General features: G+C 49.5%; 2 non-coding genes across 2 annotated transcripts; both read left to right on the forward strand.

Annotated features, from left to right (window-relative positions):
* The first annotated feature begins 528 nt into the window (after positions 1 to 528).
* Positions 529 to 601, forward strand: trnat-agu (transfer RNA threonine (anticodon AGU)). The gene has a single exon. It is a non-coding gene; the product is annotated as a tRNA-Thr (tRNA).
* Positions 602 to 1,742: 1,141 nt separating this feature from the next.
* On the forward strand, positions 1,743 to 1,815 carry trnat-agu (transfer RNA threonine (anticodon AGU)). The gene has a single exon. It is a non-coding gene; the product is annotated as a tRNA-Thr (tRNA).
* Positions 1,816 to 8,567: the final 6,752 nt, after the last annotated feature.

Consider the following 8,567-nt stretch of genomic DNA (forward strand, 5'->3'; position numbering starts at 1 on the left):
CCTCACATCCTTCCCCCTCTCCTCTTCTCGTCTCTTTTACACTCTCTCTCCCCTTCCAAATCTCTCTCTTCCTTCCCCATCACGACCCGTTCTACATCTTTTTACCCCTCTCTCCCTTTCCCACTATCTCGCTTTCCCCGCCTCTCACTCATTCCCTTCTCCCCTTCCCCCTCCCACCCCTCACCCTCTCTCCTTCCCCCTTTCTCCTTCCCCTCTCTACTTTCATTCTTTCCTCACTCCTTCCCTCTCTCTCCCCTTCGCCTCTCTCTCTCCCCTTCCCCTCTCTTTTCCCCTTCCCCTCTCGCTCCCCCTTCCTGCTCTCCCCCTCCTCCTCTCTTTTCCTCTCTCCTCTCTCTCACTCCTTCCCCTCCCTCTCGCTCCCAAAGCCCTCTCTCTTCCTCCGTCTCACCTTCCCTCGCTCACTCCATCTGCTCTCTCTCCCATTCCCCCTCTCTCTCACTCCCTCCAGTCTCTATTTTCCCTTCCCCTATCTTTCCTGCTTCTTCCCCTGTCTTTACCCGAACAGGTGGCTCCATAGCTCAGGGGTTAGAGCACTGGTCCAGTAAACCAGGGGTCGTGAATTCAAATCTCACTGGGGCCTAATTTATTATTTAAATACCCGTCTCTCATTCCTCCCACTCTCTTCGCCCTTTTCCCTCCCTCCTGTCTCTTTATTTTTCCTTTCCTTTCAGGTTCTCTCCCTCTCTCTCCCCTCCCCCTCTCTCTCTCACTCCTTCCCCCTCTCTCCCCTTAGCATCTCTTTCCGCTTCCTCCCTCTCTCTCCCATTCCCCCTCTCTCTCACTCCTTCCCCTTTCTCTCCCCTTCCGCTCTCTCCCATTACCCTCTTTCCCACTTCAACCCCTCTCTCTCCACCCCCTTCCACACTCTCTCTCTTCATCCTTTCCCTCTCTTCCTCGCTGTCTCCCCTTCCCTCTATCCCCACTCTCTCCCGTGCCCCTCTCCCTCTCCCCTTCCCTTGCTATCTCTCCCCTTCTCTCTCTCTCTCCCCTTCCCCCTCTCTCTCACTCCTTTCACTCTCTCTTTTCCCTTCCCCTCTCTTTCCTGTTCCTTCCCGGTCTTTCCCAGAGTTGGTGGCTTCATAGCTCAAGGGTTAGAGCTCTGGTGTTATAAACCAGGAGTTGTGAGTTCAGATCTCACTGGGGCCTGCTCAGTATTAAATTCACTGTCAATTAACAAGGGCTTTAATTATAAATATTAAACAGCTCCGAGACTGACCCTGGAACAACTGGCTCTCTTCTCGTCTCTCGAGCACTCTCTCCCTCCCTTCCACACATTTTGTCCCCTTCCTGTTCTACATCTTTTTTCCCCATCTTTCACTCATTCCCCTCGCCCTCCTTCCCCATCCCTCGCTTCACCCTCTCTCCTTCCCCTTTCGCTCCCCTTCCCTCTCTACTTTCATTCGCTCCCCACTCCTTCCTCGTCGATCTTACTTCTCTCCCCAACCCTTCTGTCCACTAACCACTCCTTCACCCTCTCTCCCCTTCCCTCTCTCACTCCATCCTCTCTCTCCCTCTCTTCCACACACTCTCTCCCCTTACCCCCTCTTTCCTTTCCCCCTCTGTCTCTCCCTTCCCCTCTCTCTTCCTCCCTGTCTCCCCTTCCCGCTCTCTCTCACTCCTTCCCCTCTCTCTTTCCCCTTCACCCTCTCTCCCTCCTTCCACTCTCTCCTTTCCCTTCCCCTCTCTTTCCTGCTCCTTCTCCTGTCGTTTCCAATACAGGTGACTCCATAGCTCAGGGGTTAGAGCACTGGTCTAGTAAACCAGGGGTTGTGAGTTCAAGTCTCACTGGGGCCTATGCAAAATTAGCTCAGTATTGAAATTCACTGTCAATTAACAAGGGCTTTGATTATAAATATTAAACAGCTCCGAGACCAACCCTGCAACAACAGGCTCCCCTCACACCCAGCTGTGCAGTTTATTGGTGAGGCCGCACCTGGAGTACTGCATGTAGTTTTGGTCACCTTCCTTAAGGAAGGATATACTAGCTTTGGACGGGGTACAGAGACGATTCACTTGGTTGATTCCGGAGATGAGGGGGTTACCTTATGATGATAGATTGAGTAGTCTGGGTCTTTTCTTGTTGGAGTTCAGAAGGATGAGGTGTGATCTCATAGAAACATTTGAAATAATGAAATGGAGAGACAGGATAGAGGCAGAGAGGTTGTTTCCACTGGTCGGGGAGACTAGAACTCGGGGGCACAGCCTCAAATTATGGGGGAGCCAATTTAAAACCGAGTTGAGAAGGAATTTCTTCTCCCAGAGTGTTGTGAATCTGTGGAATTCTCTGCCCAAGGAAGCAGTTGAGGCTAGCTCATTCAATGCATTCAAGTCACAGATAGATAGATTTTTAACCAATAAGGGAATTAAGGGCTACGCGGAGCGGGCGGGTAAGTGGAGCTGAGACAACGGCCAGATCAGCCATGATCTTACTGAATGGCGGAGCAGGCTCGAGGGGCAAGATGGCCTGCTCCTGTTCCTAATTCTTATGTTCTTATGTTCCCCCTCTCCTCTTCTCGTCTCTCTTGCACTCTCTCTCCCCTTCCAAATCTCACTCTCCCTTCCCCATCACATCCCGTTCTACAGCTTTTTACCCCTCTCTTCCTTTCCCACTCTCTCGCTTTCACCATCTGTCACTCATTCCCTTCTCTCTCCTTCCCCCTCCCTTGCCTCACCCTCTCTCTCCCCTCCCCCTCTCTCTCTCACTCCTTCCCCCTCTCTCCCCTTAGCATCTCTTTCCGCTTCCTCCCTCTCTCTCCCATTCCCCCTCTCTCTCACTCCTTCCCCTTTCTCTCCCCTTCCGCTCTCTCCCATTACCCTCTTTCCCACTTCAACCCCTCTCTCTCCACCCCCTTCCACACTCTCTCTCTTCATCCCCTCCCTCTCTTTCCCTCTCTTCCTCGCTGTCTCCCCTTCCCTCTATCCCCACTCTCTCCCGTGCCCCTCTCCCTCTCCCCTTCCCTTGCTATCTCTCCCCTTCCCTCTCTCTCCCCTTCCCCCTCTCTCTCACTCCTTTCACTCTCTCTTTTCCCTTCCCCTCTCTTTCCTGCTCCTTCCCGGTCTTTCCCAGAGTTGGTGGCTTCATAGCTCAAGGGTTGGAGCTCTGGTGTTACAAACCAGGAGTTGTGAGTTCAGATCTCACTGGGGCCTGCTCAGTATTAAATTCACTGTCAATTAACAAGCGTTTTAATTATAAATATTAAACAGCTCCGAGACTGACCCTGGAACAACTGGCTCTCTTCTCGTCTCTCGAGCACTCTCTCCCTCCCTTCCACACACTCTGTCCCCTTCCTGTTCTACATCTTTTTACCCCTATCTCGCTTTCCCCGTCTTTCACTCATTCCCCTCGCCCTCCTTCCCCATCCCTCGCCTCACCCTCTCTCCTTCCCCTCTCGCTCCCCTTCCCTCTCTACTTTCATTCGCTCCCCACTCCTTCCTCGTCGATCTTACTTCTCTCCCCAACCTTTCTGTCCACTAACCACTCCTTCACCCTCTCTCCCCTTCCCTCTCTCACTCCATCCTCTCTCTCCCTCTCTTCCACACACACTCTCCCCTTACCCCCTCTTTCCTTTCCCCCTCTGTCTCTCCCTTCCCCTCTCTCTTCCTCCCTGTCTCCCCTTCCCGCTCTCTCTCACTCCTTCCCCTCTCTCTTTCCCCTTCACCCTCTCTCCCTCCTTCCACTCTCTCTTTTCCCTTCCCCTCTCTTTCCTGCTCCTTCTCCTGTCGTTTCCAATACAGGTGGCTCCATAGCTCAGGGGTTGTGAGTTCAAGTCTCACTGGGGCCTACTCAAAATTAGCTCAGTATTGAAATTCACTGTCAATTAACAAGTGCTTTGATTATAAATATTAAACAGCTCCGAGACCAACCCTGCAACAACAGGCTACCCTCACACCCAGTTGTGCAGTGTATTGGTGAGGCCGCACCTGGAGTACTGCGTGTAGTTTTGGTCACCTTCCTTAAGGAAGGATATACTAGCTTTGGACGGGATACAGAGACGATTCACTTGGTTGATTCCGGAGATGAGGGGGTTACCTTATGATGATAGATTGAGTAGTCTGGGTCTTTACTTGTTGGAGTTCAGAAGGATGAGGTGTGATCTCATAGAAACATTTGAAATAATGAAATGGAGAGACAGGATAGAGGCAGAGAGGTTGTTTCCACTGGTCGGGGAGACTAGAACTCGGGGGCACAGCCTCAAATTATGGGGGAGCCAATTTAAAACCGAGTTGAGAAGGAATTTCTTCTCCCAGAGTGTTGTGAATCTGTGGAATTCTCTGCCCAAGGAAGCAGTTGAGGCTAGGTCATTCACTGCATTCAAGTCACAGATAGATAGATTTTTAACCAATAAGGGAATTAAGGTTACGGGGAGCGGGCGGGTAAGTGCAGCTGAGACAACGGCCAGATCAGCCATGATCTTACTGAATGGCGGAGCAGGCTCGAGGGGCAAGATGGCCTGCTCCTGTTCCTAATTCTTATGTTCTTATGTTCCCCCTCTCCTCTTCTCGTCTCTCTTGCACTCTCGAAACGAATTTAAGGAGCTAGGAGCTAAATTAAAAAGTAGGACCTCAAAAGTAGTAATCTCGGGATTGCTACCAGTGCCACGTGATAGTCAGAGTAGGAATCGCAGGATAGCGCAGATGAATACGTGGCTTGAGCAGTGGTGCAGCAGGGAGGGATTCAAATTCCTGGGGCATTGGGACCGGTTCTGGGGGAGGTGGGACCAGTACAAACCGGACGGTCTGCACCTGGGCAGGACTGGAACCAATGTCCTAGGGGGAGTGTTTGCTAGTGCTGTTGGGGAGGATTTAAACTAATATGGCAGGGGGATGGGAACCAATGCAGGGAGACAGAGGGAAACAAAAAGGAGACAAAAGCAAAAGACAGAAAGGAGACGAGGAAAAGTAGAGGGCAGAGAAACCCAAGGCAAAGAACAAAAAGGGCCACTGTACAGCAAAATTCTAAAAGGACAAAGGGTGTTAATAAAACAAGCCTGAAGGCTTTGTGTCTTAATGCAAGGAGTATCCGCAATAAGGTGGATGAATTAATTGTGCAAATAGATGTTAACAAATATGATGTGATTGGGATTACGGAGACGTGGCTCCAGGATGATCAGGGCTGGGAACTCAACATTCAGGGGTATTCAACATTCAGGAAGGATAGAATAAAAGGAAAAGGAGGTGGGGTAGCATTGCTGGTTAAAGAGGAGATTAATGCAATAGTTAGGAAAGACATTAGCTTGGATGATGTGGAATCTATATGGGTAGAGCTGCAGAACACCAAAGGGCAAAAAACGTTAGTAGGAGTTGTGTACAGACCTCCAAACAGTAATAGGGATGTTGGGGAGGGCATCAAACAGGAAATTAGGGGTGCATGCAATAAAGGTGTAGCAGTTATAATGGGTGACTTTAATATGCACATAGATTGGGCTAGCCAAACTGGAAGCAATACGGTGGAGGAGGATTTCCTGGAGTGCATAAGGGATTGTTTTCTAGACCAATATGTTGAGGAACCAACTAGGGGGGAGGCCATCTTAGACTGGGTGTTGTGTAATGAGAGAGGATTAATTAGCAATCTCATTGTGCGAGGCCCCTTGGGGAAGAGTGACCATAATATGGTGGAATTCTGCATTAGGATGGAGAATGAAACAGTAATTTCAGACACCATGGTCCAGAACTTAAAGAAGGGTAACTTTGAAGGTATGAGGCGTGAATTGGCTAGGATAGATTGGCGAATGATACTTAGGGGGTTGACTGTGGATGGGCAATGGCAGACATTTAGAGACCGCATGGATGAAGTACAACAATTGTACATTCCTGTCTGGCGTAAAAATAAAAAGGGGAAGGTGGCTCAACCGTGGCTATCTAGGGAAATCAGGGATAGTATTAAAGCCAAGGAAGTGGCATACAAATTGGCCAGAAATAGCAGCGAACCTGGGGACTGGGAGAAATTTAGAACTCAGCAGAGGAGGACAAAGGGTTTGATTAGGACAGGGAAAATGGAGTACGAGAAGAAGCTTGCAGGGAACATTAAGGCGGATTGCAAAAGTTTCTATAGGTATGTAAAGAGAAAAAGGTTGGTGAAGACAAACGTAGGTCCCCTGCAGTCAGAATCAGGGGAAGTCATAACGGGGAACAAAGAAATGGCGGACCAATTGAACAAGTACTTTGGTTCGGTATTCACTAAGGAGGATACAAACAACCTTCCGGATATAAAAGGGGTCAGAGGGTCTAGTAAGGAGGTGGAACTGAGGGAAATCTTTATTAGTCGGGAAATTGTGTTGGGGAAATTGATGGGATTGAAGGCCGATAAATCCCCAGGGCCTGATGGACTGCATCCTAGAGTACTTAAGGAGGTGGCCTTGGAAATAGCGGATGCATTGACAGTCATTTTCCAACATTCCATTGACTCTGGATCAGTTCCTATGGAGTGGAGGGTAGCCAATGTAACCCCACTTTTTAAAAAAGTTGAGAGAGAGAAAACAGGGAATTATAGACCGGTCAGCCTGACCTCAGTAGTGGGTAAAATGATGGAATCAATTATTAAGGATGTCATAGCAGTGCATCTGGAAAATGGTGACATGATAGGTCCAAGTCAGCATGGATTTGTGAAAGGGAAATCATGCTTGACAAATCTTCTGGAATTTTTTGAGGATGTTTCCAGTAAAGTGGACAAAGGAGAACCAGTTGATGTGGTATATTTGGACTTTCAGAAGGCTTTCGACAAGGTCCCACACAAGAGATTAATGTGCAAAGTTAAAGCACATGGGATTGGGGGTAGTGTGCTGACGTGGATTGAGAACTGGTTGTCAGACAGGAAGCAAAGAGTAGGAGTAAACGGGTACTTTTCAGAATGGCAGGCAGTGACTAGTGGAGTGCCGCAAGGTTCTGTGCTGGGGCCCCAGCTGTTTACATTGTACATTAATGATTTAAACGAGGGGATTAAATGCAGTATCTCCAAATTTGCGGATGATACTAAGTTGGGTGGCAGTGTGAGCTGCGAGGAGGATGCTATTAGGCTGCAGAGTGACTTGGATAGGTTAGGTGAGTGGGCAAATGCATGGCAGATGAAGTATAATGTGGATAAATGTGAGGTTATCCACTTTGGTGGTAAAAACAGAGAGACAGACTATTATCTGAATGGTGACAGATTAGGAAAAGGGAAGGTGCAACGAGACCTGGGTGTCATGGTACATCAGTCATTGAAGGTTGGCATGCAGGTACAGCAGGCGGTTAAGAAAGGAAATGGCATGTTGGCCTTCATAGCGAGGGGATTTGAATACAGGGGCAGGGAGGTGTTGCTACAGTTGTACAGGGCCTTGGTGAGGCCACACCTGGAGTATTGTGTACAGTTTTGGTCTCCTAACTTGAGGAAGGACATTCTTGCTATTGAGGGAGTGCAGCGAAGGTTCACCAAACTGATGCCCGGGATGGCGGGACTGACCTATCAAGCAAGATTGGATCAACTGGGCTTGTATTCACTGGAGTTCAGAAGAATGAGAGGGGACCTCATAGAAACGTTTAAAATTCTGACGGGTTTAGACAGGTTAGATGCAGAAAGAATGTTCCCAATGTTGGGGAAGTCCAGAACCAGGGGTCACAGTCTGAGGATAAGGGGTAAGCCATTTAGGACCGAGATGAGGAGAAACTTCTTCACCCAGAGAGTGGTGAACCTGTGGAATTCTCTACCACAGAAAGTAGTTGAGGCCAATTCACTAAATATATTCAAAAGGGAGTTAGATGAAGTCCTTACTACTCGGGGGATCAAGGGTTATGGCGAGAAAGCAGGAAGGGGGTACTGAAGTTTCATGTTCAGCCATGAACTCATTGAATGGCGGTGCAGGCTAGAAGGGCTGAATGGCCTGCTCCTGCACCTATTTTCTATGTTTCTATGTTTCTATGTTTCTCTCTCCCCTTCCAAATCTCACTCTCCCTTCCCCATCACATCCCGTTCTACAGCTTTTTACCCCTCTCTTCCTTTCCCACTCTCTCGCTTTCCCCATCTGTCACTCATTCCCTTCTCTCTCCTTCCTCCTCCCTTGCCTCACCCTCTCTCTCCCCTCCCCCTCTCTCTCTCACTCCTTCCCCCTCTCTCCCCTTAGCATCTCTTTCCGCTTCCTCCTCTCTCTCCCATTCCCCCTCTCTCTCACTCCTTCCCCTTTCTCTCCCCTTCCGCTCTCTCCCATTACCCTCTTTCCCACTTCAACCCCTCTCTCTCACCCCCTTCCACACTCTCTCTTCATCCCCTCCTCTCTTTCCCTCTCTTCCTCGCTGTCTCCCCTTCCTCTATCCCCACTCTCTCCCGTGCCCCTCTCCCTCTCCCCTTCCCTTGCTATTCTCTCCCCTTCCCTCTCTCTCCCCTTCCCCCTCTCTCTCACTCCTTTCACTCTCTCTTTTCCCTTCCCCTCTCTTTCCTGCTCCTTCCCGGTCTTTCCCAGAGTTGGTGGCTTCATAGCTCAAGGGTTGGAGCTCTGGTGTTACAAACCAGGAGTTGTGAGTTCAGATCTCACTGGGGCCTGCTCAGTATTAAATTCACTGTCAATTAACAAGCG

This window comes from Pristiophorus japonicus, unplaced genomic scaffold (genome assembly GCF_044704955.1).
Source record: "Pristiophorus japonicus isolate sPriJap1 unplaced genomic scaffold, sPriJap1.hap1 HAP1_SCAFFOLD_416, whole genome shotgun sequence".
NCBI classification, from domain to species: Eukaryota; Metazoa; Chordata; class Chondrichthyes; family Pristiophoridae; genus Pristiophorus; species Pristiophorus japonicus.